A 12,347-nucleotide genomic window follows, 5' to 3' on the forward strand; every position below is an offset into this window, starting at 1 on the left:
TGGAGAGGCTTGTTACACTTCAGTGTGCACAATAGTACATGCTTTAACCTGTCAAATATGTACTGTCATAAACAAAGAAAAAAAATTGTATTTGATTTGCCATGGAACCGCTTGAAATCGAAGATATTGATGATGGTGCAGCACACAAATCAAATTAGCATCACAACTTAAACCGAGGTCTGCTTATGATCAGTCCGAAACTCGGCTCGATAGGCTGAATATACACAATGAAACAGAAGTTTCAGTGAGATTCACACAGGAAAGTTGCTTGGAACTTTAACTGGAAAAAGGATCAACGTTGAACATGAACTGGGAAAACATTCTAAAAGTTCAGACTGAGCATGCTAGCTGCTGCTGTTGAAAACTGCCTGTACAACCAGGACAGAAACAACAACTAAAACAGGGGAGATTACATCGAGTGGTTAGGTTTCATCAAGGGGATAAATATCTCTGGTGTAGCCGCTGCAGGCGCCATTGTACGGCTCGACCGATGTTTTTGTTCCTCCGGCGAACTCGACGCTTCTTCCTCCGGCGAACTCGGCGGCAACATTGGACGCTTCAAATGAAAGAACAAAAATGAAAAAGGAACAAAATTGACCATATGAGCTTTCAAATGAAAGCTTTCATGCACAGTATATACATGTAATTGCCTCCAGAATTCTGCATTACTGAATTCAGAGGTTGCTAGCTGATGCCGCTGCACTGGGTAGCTGCTCCCTTGGGCGCGCACGCAGCCGTAAGCTCGAACCCGAGCTGCTCGGGCGCTCCCCCGGACGTGCGCAGCCGGCGGCTCCCTCGGGTCCAGCAGCGGTCGCGAGGCGACGCGAGCAGCAGCTCAGGACGCACGCCGTCAGCCCGGGACACCGCCCGAGCGGGAGGCACCGGCGGACGGAGAGGCGAGCAGCAGTACGCCCCAGTGGCAGCACCGGGGAAATTTAATCTGCCAATCTTAAATACTATATGATGAATCTGACAACTTAAAATCAAATGATAGGCTGGGCCCTTCCTTGAGAATAAGACAGGTAGATGCTTGCAACCATAATATTTTTGCGATATAAACATAGTCAGCAACTACACATGTGGTGTTGTCATCTTGCAAAAACTTGATCTACCAATCTACCAAATTAAGAAAAGATATCATGGGGGCAGAGAATAGACTAGATGGCTTTGCGTTCAAGCTAATGATCCAGCTACGGCAAGTAAAAAAAACAAGTAGACGCGCATGTGAGCTGCTTCTGTTTCGCTTTACGGCTATTCACACGGCAAAACTGCTTCATCTGATCCAGCTACAGCCTATCATAATTTGAAGACACATGCATCAGTGAACACACATAGTAGTATAACAGTGGGATTAGTAAAGCTACGGACTATCATAATTGAAATCTTTTTTAATATAATACTTGCAAATCACAAACTTGCAGACATCTAGAACTGACCTGAGGATGTAAAGTGAAGCTACGGCCTATCATAATTGAAATCCTTTTGACTATAATACTTGCAGATCACAAACTTGCAGACATCTAGAACTGCCTTGAGTATGTAATTGATATCAGTTTGGAAGGGTACAAATCTTTTTTGAAGATAGGTTGGAAGAGATGGCGTCCAAGGATGGCGCCTATCGAGGGCACAACACAGAGCAGGGTGGCAGCACTGGGCACAGCGTGGAGCAGGACGCAGGGCAGTGACAGGCATCGGCACCTTGTTCTGCAGGGGCATCGTGATCACCATTGCAGGATGTGGAGGGCGCGACGCCGAACACAGCAGGACTCTTGTGGTCTGAGTCAGTGACGACGTGACAGGCGCCAGCAGGTCTCGATCTCGACGCCCTGCTCCACCCCCCTAAGCTTGCGGCCGCCGGGCGACGAGTCCTTCTGCTGCTGGCCATCAACACAGATGTCAGCGGGCCGCTGAGTTTGACGAGCTAGCGCACACCATCATGCCGGTGCTCACGCCCTATGCTCCACACCTCAACCAGCGGGCGTAGTTGCTCGAGTCCGTCCGCACCTTCGACCGCAGTGACAATGTCGACATCTCCACTACCAAGACCGTGTGCTACATGGCGAGGCTGGGCCAGCTGCTCACCTTCGAGGAGCTCATGACGTGGGACACTAAATTGGGACGGGTTGGCGGATTCCTTGGCGGCCAGCTGGACGCAGGGCGTCGTCAGTGACGGTGACAGGCGCCAGCGACGTAGGAGTCCTGCGGCCTGCTGGAGTTTTTGGCACTGTAATCAACAGAAGATGTTGCCTGGTACTGTAAGCTACGCCATGAGCATCCTGCAACAACAACAACAAAAACAGAAAACACCTATGACATCAGCAGATGTGTAAGCTTCTTGGGGCAATACCGGAAGGTTTCTCAGCCTGGATGCACAGAATTGTACAACAAAAAATTAGAACTTATGATCATTTAACTAATTTCACCATAAAGACAATACTGATGGCCTACTCAACTTGATCTCTCTATACAGGAAAGAGACTATAAACATAGGAAAACTAAATTAGACCAAGAAAGTAAAAGGTTTTAGTTACCTTTCTATAAAAAAACCATGTTATAATTCCCTAGGCCTTTAGCACCCAGATGATGGTGATCATCTCTTGCTCCCAGGTCGCCCTGGTGTGGCCGTACTTTCCTTCTTCATCTTGTTCTGTCTCCAATTAGTTGAGCCACCTCATCTCCCAAATATTGGCTAATCTCTGCAAACAATAGGCACAACAAATCATTACCACATCAGCAGGCGGAAGAAAATCCATACCACATGTACAGCAGCAAGAACCACGCACAACCATGCTTTCAGCCAATAACCATTGTTGCAACAATCACAAATGAAAGAATCTTGCATCATGGACTGGACAAAATAATATAACAATCTGTAGCCTCTCATAAAGCATAGCTTGGAGATGAGTTCAATTTGTGGTGCCAGCATTTCATCAAACATGTTATATGCAAGAACTCTTATTCTTCCCCTTTCATGGCATTGGTGTTTGCTCTACCGAGTAGCATCTACTTCAGAACACCCATGTGCTGCTCCCTCTCTTACAGAACCACCTTCTGCTCAATGAGGCCAACAATTGCTGCCCTAGGGAAGAGGGAACTACCCTAGCATGTGGGTGTTGCATTCTGTGGTGTAGCGAGGCAGGGGCCTTTACCTGGGCATGGGCGTAGTGAGAGGAATTTGTAGTTGATTCGGAATGTACCCAAGCGCCACAAAAAGATGCAGTCGACTGAAGGAGTAGCCGCCGTCGCCCCCGCTCCACTGCCATGGCGGGCCGGCCTGCTGCTGCTGCGCCCACTGAGCGGAGGCAGAGGGGGAGGAGGAACACGTCAACGAGCAGCAATAAATCGAAATCAAAGTGAGCCGAATTGGCAGAGGGAGGCAGGAGGATGCAGATCTCGCGGCCCGGCGGCTCACCTTGTCCTGCGTGCTGGCCTTGGCCTCGTCCTCCGCCGCCGCCGCCTCGTCGTGCTCGTCGCCCTCGGGGAAGGCGAGCGGGGTGTCCGAGCTGGCGACGCCCTCGCTCCTATCGCCATCGGACGCGGGCTTCTAGGCCGGTGGCGCCGCCGGGGCCTTCGTCGGCCGCCTTGGATCTCCTCCCGCGCGCGTCCTCCCAGTCTCCCAGCCGCTGCGGCCGCCTTGGATCTTGGCGAGCGAGCGATGGGTTTGGGTGGGGTTCTGCGGGCGATGGCGGGAGCAGGAGAGGAGGCGGAGGACTGGTTTGGTTATTTTGGTTTAATAGAGGAGTTTTATGTAAAAATGAAGCGTTTTCTGAGAACCACTATAAAAGAAACTGCGGCTTCAATTATTAAAAATTATAGAGACTTTTCTGTAAAACGGCCGCGACGGTGAGCGGGCGGCAGAAGCGATGGCCGCTTTATTATTAGAGAAAGATAACGTGGTTGCTCATTTTGGCAGTTCTTTTGTAGGATGGCACATGCAGTGTTTCATTGAAAATTCTCGGTCATCGCATGTACCATATGGAGTAATTTAACTGCCCCATTTCTTGCAAAATGGCAGCAAGTAGAACTTAAATGTCAAGAATTATGCTTCGATGAGTGGTGCGGTAGGTGTCTTTACTAGCTTAATATCCGTGTGTCGCGAAGGTGGAAAGTTTATTCTTTTGGTTCAACGTAGGAAAAACTTTGATTGGGTTGAGATTGAGATATATCGTGAAAATGGAATCCATAGGTAAAAGCGAGAAAAGATATGGTCTGATTGAGACTGTGTATACAACTACTGGATTTCTTTCCCATACATGAGAAGGTGGGGCGGTTTGGAAAAAAATTATGAGGTTTATCGTGTAGTTTGAAAAAAAATCATTGGATGGGGCATGTATCTTTTTTCCGTGAATTTTTTTGATTTATTAATTTTCAATCATGGCAGTACAACGAACACCAAAAATAATAAAAATTACATCCAGATCCGTAGACCACCTAGCGACGACTACATGCACTGAAGCGAGCCGAAGCCGCGCCGCCGTCATCGCCCCTCTCTCGCCGAAGCCAGGCAAAACTTGTTGTAGTAGACAGTCAGAGAGTCGTCGTGCTAAGACCCCATAGGACCAACACACCAGAATAGGAACCGTCACCGATGAAAAGTAGCATAGATCAGAAGAATCCAACCTGAAGACACACGAATAATGAACAAATCCGAGCAAATTCACCAAAGATAGATCCACCAAAGACACATATCCACACGCCCACCGACGATGCTATACGGATCACCGGGACGGGAGCTAGGTGGGGAAAACTTTATTCCATCTTAAGAGAGCCACCGTCGTCTCGCCTTCCTGAGTAGGACACAAACTTTAACAAAACTTGAAGAAACATCTAAAAATGGAGCCCTCCCGTCAGCAAGGGTCAGCATCCACCGCGCCCCCATGGCCCTGAGGCCACTGGAGACGAGGCAGATTGACGGCAGCGCCGGTGGGATGCAGAGGAACCCTTGACTATTTTTTGGAGACGAGGCACATGAGGCAGCGACTACATCGGAAAGGACACATACTTGCGGGAGGGGGCATGTATCAATGAAAGGGGTGGAAGCGATGAAAGTGAAACCAACAAACTCCCATTTAATAGCAGGGATCGATCCATCTAGGTTTAATTTTTGTGTTGCTTTCGAAACCTAAGCATGAAAACATTGGTGTGGTGTTAACTTAATTAAGTTTATGCTTTGTCAATAGTATTAAAAATATACAATGTTCGGGTTTATTGGCTCTTGTGAACATGTATCCAAGGGGTTTGGAGCGCCCAATGGATCAGGTTGCCATGTCCCTTCCCTCCCTCGGAGAAGCAAACATCATGAGGAGTTACTCATGCCGCTAAAGCCAATGGAGGAGTTGCCCGGTGACCTTGCCCTCCACGGGCCTGGGGTGAATGACCTGCACCTCATTCCACATGGCCCTTCATGACCGATTTGGAGCAGAGGTGGGAGAGAAGAGTGCCAGGATGAGCCGCCGGACTCAACATAGAGTAGGGGAGGTTGAGGAAGTAATGAGAGAGGTGATGCTGAATGGTGTTCCATCTTTCCCTTGCTACGCCATTCATTGATGTGGATAGTCGGGTAAGATGTCCATGTCGAAGACATGTCAAAGAAGGTGGTCGAGAGACACATACTACGTGAAGGGTAGTCGGGTTGGTGGCTTGCTTACTTCAAGGTTTTCATGGCCTAGTTTTGTTATTCCTGTTGTCTCCTAAGCCTAAAAATGTTCTTTTAGGGATTTCAACTTAGGTATTCAACTAACACTGCATCTATATAGGAATATATGAAAAACTCGGAAAACAAGCATGAAAGAGTTTGATTATATAGTAGCACGTTCTTCAATCGCATGGTACCATTGTGTGTAGATCTATTGACTCAAGTGAACATGTGCATACACATAATCTAAACCATAAAAGCACCATCTCGATAGTTATGGCATGTTTACTCTATCCATATGTAGTTGTAGCATGATGCCTACCACACGTGCATAATACATGAAATGTACTACAAAACAGGAGAAATAAGAACCCTCACTCCCCCCCTCTCTCTCACACACACGCACACCTATCTCTCTTCTACAAGAGGCATTAATGGTCAGTTTGGTTGGCATCCACACCATTATATGCCTGGCCTGGATGCTGCCTGCAGTCAGCCTGGTAGTTGTTTGGTTTGCGTCCTGGAAAGGAAAGTGTCTGCCTGGCCTGGTTGCCTCATGCCTGTGATTAGCCTGGTGAAGATTAAAAAACTCAAAGGAAATAAGATGCTTAGCCCAGGCATGGTGATCAGTCTGGCCCAGGTGTACGATTCATTCCGCCTGGGCTTGCTGCAAAATAGCCTGGCACTAATTAGTCCCAATGAAGGTACGGTATGCCCCTTGAAAAAATATTCTAATCACTATAAGACAAAGTACCAGGCACAGGGTGGAAAAACAAACACTTCGCTGTGAGGCTAGCCTGCACAGGCAAGAAACTCCAACTTTTCAGGCCAAAGCCAGGCACCAAAAATTCTCAGGCATGGAGCCCAGGGTGCCAACCAAACTGACCGGAGGAATACCTTGTGTGCTATCAAACGTCACAACGTAACTGGGTGATTATAAAGATGCTCTATAGGTATCTCTGAAGGTGTTTGTTGGGTTGGCATAGATCGAGATTAGGATTTGTCACTCCGTGTATCGGAGAGGTATCTCTAGGCCCTCTCGGTAATGCACATCATAAGAAGCCTTGCAAGCAATGTGACTAATGAGTTAGTTGCGAGATGATGCATTACTGAACGAGTAAAGAGACTTGTCGGTAACGAGATTGAACTAGGTATGAGGATACTGACGATCGAATCTTGGGCAAGTAACATACCGATGACAAAGGGAATAACATATGTTGTCATTACGATACGACAGATAAAGATCTTCGTAGAATATGTAGGAGCCAATATGAGCATCCAGGTTCCGCTGTTGGTTATTGACTGGAGAGGTGTCTCGGTCATGTCTACATAGTTCTCGAACCCGTAGGGTCCGCACGCTTAATGTTCGATGACGATTTTGTATTATATGAGTTATGTGATTTGGTGACCTAATGTTGTTCGGAGTCTTGGATGAGATCACGGACATGGCGAGGAGTCTCGAAATGGTCGAGAGGTAAAGATTCATATATAGGACGATAATATTCGGACACCGGAAGTGTTTCGAGGTGTACCGGGTACATATCGGAGTACCGTGGGGGGGGGGGGTTACCGGAACCCCCCGGGGAATAATGGGCCTTGTGGGCTATAGGAGGGGAGCACACCAGCCGACAAGGGGTGGCGCGCCCCCCTAAGGAAGGAGGCCAAATAGGAGAAGGAGGAGGGGGTTCGGCCCCCCCTTTCCTTCCTCCCCCATCCCTTCCCTTTTCCCCCTTCCGGTAATAAGGAAAGGGGGGAATTGGACTAGGGGCCCAACTAGGATTCCTCCTACTTGGGGCGCCTCAAGGCAGCTCCCCTCCCCCTCCCACCTATATATACATGGGGAGGGGGCGCCTAGAAGAGACACCAACAATTGTTATCCATGTGCGGCGCCCCCCTCCACTGTTTACGCCATGGTCATATCTTTGTAGTGCTTAGGCGAAGCCCTGTGCGAATCACTTCACCATCATCGTCACCACGCCATCGTGCTGATGGAACTCTCCCTCGACACTTTGCTGGATCAAGAATTCGAGGGACATCATCGATCTAAACATGTGCAGAACTCGGAGGTGCCGTACGTTCGGTGCTTGATCGGTCAGAATGGGAAGAAGTTCGACTACATCAACCGCGTTGTCAATAGCTTCCGCTTTCGGTCTATGAGGGTACGTAGACACACTCTCCCCCTCTCGTTTCTATGCATCTCCTAGATAGATCTTGCGTGAGCGTAGGATTTTTTTTGAAATTGCATGCTACGTTTCCCAACAGTGGCATCCAAGCCAGGTCTATGCATAGATGATATGCACGAGTAGAACACAAAGAGTTGTGGGCGGTGATAGTTATACTACTTACCACCAACGTCTTCTTTTGATTTAGCGGTATTGTTGGATGAAGCGGCCTGGACCAACCTTACATGACCACGTTCATGAGACTGGTTCCACCGACAGACATGCAACTAGTTTTGCATAAAGGTGGCTGGCGGGTGTCTGTTTCTCCAACTTTAGTTGAATCGAATTTGACTGCGGCCGGTCCTTATTGAAGGTTAAAACGACAAACTTGACGAAACACCGTTGTGGTTTTGATGCGTAGGTAAGAATGGTTCTTGCTAGAAGCCCATAGTAGCCACGTAAAACTTGCAACAACAAAAGTAGAGGACGTCTAACTTGTTTTTGCAGGGCATGTGATGTGATATGGTCAAGATATGATGTGATATACGTTGTTGTATGAGATGATCATGTTCTGTAAAAGTTATCGGCAACTGGCAAGAGCCTTATGGTTATCGCTTTATTGTATGAAATGAAAATGCCATGTAATTGCTTTACTTTATCACTATGCATTAGTGATAGTTGTAGAAGCAATAGTTGGCGAGATGACCACGACGCTACGATGGAGATCAATGTGTCAAGCCGGTGACGATGGAGATCATGACAGTGCTTTAGAGATGGAGATCAAAGGCACAAAAATGATGATGGCCATATCATGTCACATATTTTGATTGCATGTGATGCTTATCTTTTATGCATCTTATTTTGCTTAGTACGGCGGTAGCATTATAAGATGATCCCTTAACAAAATTTCAAGGTATAAGTGTTCACTACTTGGGAAAAGCCTAGTAGTAGCGCGGGTTTAATGCCTACTAGTAGCGCGGGAAACCGCGCTACTACTAAGGCGCTACAGCTATTCCTTAGCAGTAGCGCGTGCGGCACACGCTACTGCTAAGACATATAGCCGCAGCGCGTGTTTACTACAGCGCTACTACTAATCTAACTAGTAGTAGAGTGTTTCTTGTCCATCGCTACTAGTATTTTGTTTTTCATTTTTTATTTTTAGTGTATTTATACGCCGTTATACAAATTTTGGTACAATACCAATTATGAGGTTGTTATATCATTATGTTCATAACAGTGTCAGAAATGAAGGTGGATTAGGTTCAAGTGGAGGCAACATGTGGTGCATGTCGAAAGTATACTACTAATCCAAACTTGATCTAGTTTGGACTAGTAGTACTTTCGATGTGCACCACATGTTGCCTCCACTTGTATCTAATCCGCCAACACAAGCTATGTAATCATCATCATAGTCATTACAAGCAACACTAGCTATTTAATCATCATAGTCATAGTGTAGCACATCATCATCTTCAAACTCATTCTAGCTAGCTAATCACCACCAACACTAGCTACGGTAGCTATCTAATCACCGCCAACACTAGCTAATAATAATCACCATAGTCATTACCACCAACACTAGCTATTTAATCATCATAGTCAATGTGTAGCACATCATCATCTTCAAACTCATTCTGACTAGCTAATCACTCCTACTGCTCTCTCTCTCTCTCTCAGGTAAAATAGCATAAAACATGTGTAGCACTCCTGCTTCATCATATTGGGGCATGCAGATGAACCTGTCTCCTAATTGTGGGCTGCGCTTCTGATTGTTTCCCCCTAGTACTTCTCTGCGATCCTTCACAATTTTGCTCCAATCTTTGACTATTAAGACTTCCTTGCTTTGAGAAATCCTGAATGCACTAAAGTGCAACGTAGGATGTCTTGGCCGTAAACTAACCATTCTCATGCGACCTTTAGTCTCGATCCAATGAGGCACAACATTCATTGGAAGTCCCTGTTGAAGAACATCGTAGTAACATACTTAGCAATGAAGTTTAGCTTAAAAATAATGTATGCAAAAGATGCACCGAGGACAAATAGTAAAAATCTTACCATCTTTCCTAAATAGATGTGACTATAGTTCAATACGAACACTATTGGTCGCACGTTTTGAGTAATAAGATTTTTAAGTCTAGGAAAATAATTTGTCTTGACAGCATCAAGATCCTAAAGCCATGAAACATAATGACCTATCTCCTCGCAGTTTAGTACTGCCCCGGTACAGTGGACGGTCATGTCTACCAAGCGCCGGACATGTTTGCTTGAATGGAAATAAGCTGTCAATAGAAATTAGTTGTCAACTATTTTTGAATAAAGAATATCCAAGACATAAATATGGTTGAGAAACTCACATAGTGGTAGAATTGGAGGCGTCTGCACATCGACCCGGATGTCTCTATTACCTTCAATATCATCTTCCGTACGAATATCAAAGGTGATAACCATATCAGACTCAAATGCATAAGCCTTGCATAGTGCTTGCCAAGCTTTGCAATCAAAATAGGTGTAGGTGTCTGCATTGTATAATTTTGCGTCGAAAGTACAACCATGCTCGGTCTTCAAGTAAACTCTCTTTACCTCCATAGTTTTCATAGGACCGAAACCTATCTTATCCAAGACAAAAACTCTTGCATTGCAGGGGATACGCTAGTAGAATAGTAAAAAATTTAAATTATAAGTTGAAGCAAATGAAGCAGAAATCATGCTTAATTACGAAAAAGACTTGTCGTTGTGACTTACTATATCCACTTCAAAGGTCTCGTCTAGCTTGATGTTGAAGCGCCTATCATCAACTAGGAAGATTCTATCGCACAGGCCGCGCTCATCTTCACAGTATTCGCAAATACCGAAATCCTTTTCGTCGTCAAACATTTCCTATGTTCATAATTGAAACATTAATTGAAAATTGATTGAAGGCAACTAGCAGGAAACTCAACACATAAATCCGGGGCACTTGATATTTCCTATGTATTCTAGCACAAGTCATGCTTAAATTCACGAAAAATCCGGCATGGCCTTTGCTAAAATAGGACATATCGAGCGCCTGAAATTTGCTGGAACGGAAATGAATCAACACTCTAGCAAAACATAGGCCACTCGGATTTTCCCAGCGATACAAAGATGTTCATACACATACAATGATGCATGCTTAAACTTGCAATTCCATCCGGATCAATTATCATAAGCATTCGCACATGAGCTCACCGATTAAATACCGTAGTTCTACTCTATTTCAACACATTGAGAAGTGGATAAAGAGAAGGTGGACTTTTAGCTCACTAACTCGGGTGTAGAGGAAGTAGAGGTAGCTCGGATGACGATCACTCCAAGGAGACACGACTCTACAAAGCCCGCATATTCAACTAGTTCAACTAAGCACTTACTAAAAATAAACTAGTTCTATTAATTTTCTTACTAAAAATAAACTAGTTCTATAGTAAAACTTTAATTAGATCATCAAATCTCATATACCTAAATTTTCTTACTAGAAATAAAATAGTTCTATTAATTCAAATAGTTCAACTAAGCACTTACTATAAATAAAAGTAATTATTTTTCTTACTAAAAATAGTAAAAAACTACATTATACAAGAACAGTACAAAAAAGTGTAGGGTTTAGGAGAGATGGAGGGAGGAGGGGGTTGGGAGGAGGGAGGAGGAGGGAGTAGAGGGTCGGAGGAGGAGGGAGAAGGAGGGAGGTGGGGGCGGCCGGAGGAGGAGTGGAGGGGGAGGAGGAGGGAGGAGGGGGCGGCCGGACGAGGGAGGGGGAAGGAGGGGGCAGCCGGAGAAGGGGGGGGGGGGGAGGGGGGGGGGGGGGGCGGCCGGAGGTGGAGGGAGGGGCACGGTAGGGAGGAGGAACTACCTTAGTGGAGGAGGAGTAGGAGCGTCGGCGACGACGGTCGACGAGAGCTTGTCGGGGAACGGCGGCGGCGGCTGACGACGGGAGGGTGCGGGGGAGTGAGAGTGGAGAGGGAGAGTGGGGAGCGGCCGGTTGGGGGCACGTATATACATTGAACTTAGTAGTAGCGCGGTATCATACAACACGCTACTGCTAAAATCCGTAGCAGTAGCGCGTTCTAAAAATGTGCTACTGCTATGGCTAAGCATGTAAAAAAAAATCAAAAATACATTAGTCATCAATGATCTTTTTGTGTAGAATCTAAATTGTCAATAGGAATCTTCCCCAGTTTTTAAGAACCGGTGAAGATTCCTATTGCGGCCACAAATCCTACACATAGAGTTCAGTGAAGACCAAGTGCTTGTGATGGTTTGAGAAATAACATATTTAAGGTGGTAAACACCCTGTTCGCTTAGCAGCATGGGACTAAACTTAGGGGATGAGACTTTAGCAGTAGCGATTGTTGTAGAAAAGCGCTACTACTAAGAACTTTAGCAGTAGCGCTTCTTTTGGAAAGGCGCTACTACAACAAATGGTTTGGGGCCGACGCCCTGGCAATTGTAGAAGGAGCGCACTTTTCCACTAGTGCGCTGCTGCTACCTGTGTATTAGTAGTGAGATCTTTTGATGCGCGCTACTGCTAAGTAGTA

General features: G+C 46.1%; 1 long non-coding RNA gene across 5 annotated transcripts; it reads right to left on the reverse strand.

Moving 5' to 3' along the window:
- Positions 1 to 219: 219 nt before the first annotated feature.
- LOC125515786 lies at positions 220 to 3,729 on the reverse strand. 5 transcript variants are annotated; one of them, XR_007287128.1, is made up of 5 exons: positions 3,413 to 3,729; positions 3,150 to 3,292; positions 2,532 to 2,696; positions 641 to 2,276; positions 220 to 556 (listed from the first exon to the last, which is right to left on the reverse strand). It is a non-coding gene; the product is annotated as an uncharacterized LOC125515786 (long non-coding RNA). The 5 variants fall into 5 exon arrangements; XR_007287129.1 differs by having other exon boundaries at positions 670 to 2,276; positions 3,413 to 3,728; XR_007287130.1 differs by having other exon boundaries at positions 220 to 1,293; positions 1,437 to 2,276; positions 3,413 to 3,725.
- Positions 3,730 to 12,347: the final 8,618 nt, after the last annotated feature.

The sequence above is a fragment of the Triticum urartu genome, chromosome 6 (assembly GCF_003073215.2).
Source record: "Triticum urartu cultivar G1812 chromosome 6, Tu2.1, whole genome shotgun sequence".
Taxonomy (NCBI): domain Eukaryota; kingdom Viridiplantae; phylum Streptophyta; class Magnoliopsida; order Poales; family Poaceae; genus Triticum; species Triticum urartu.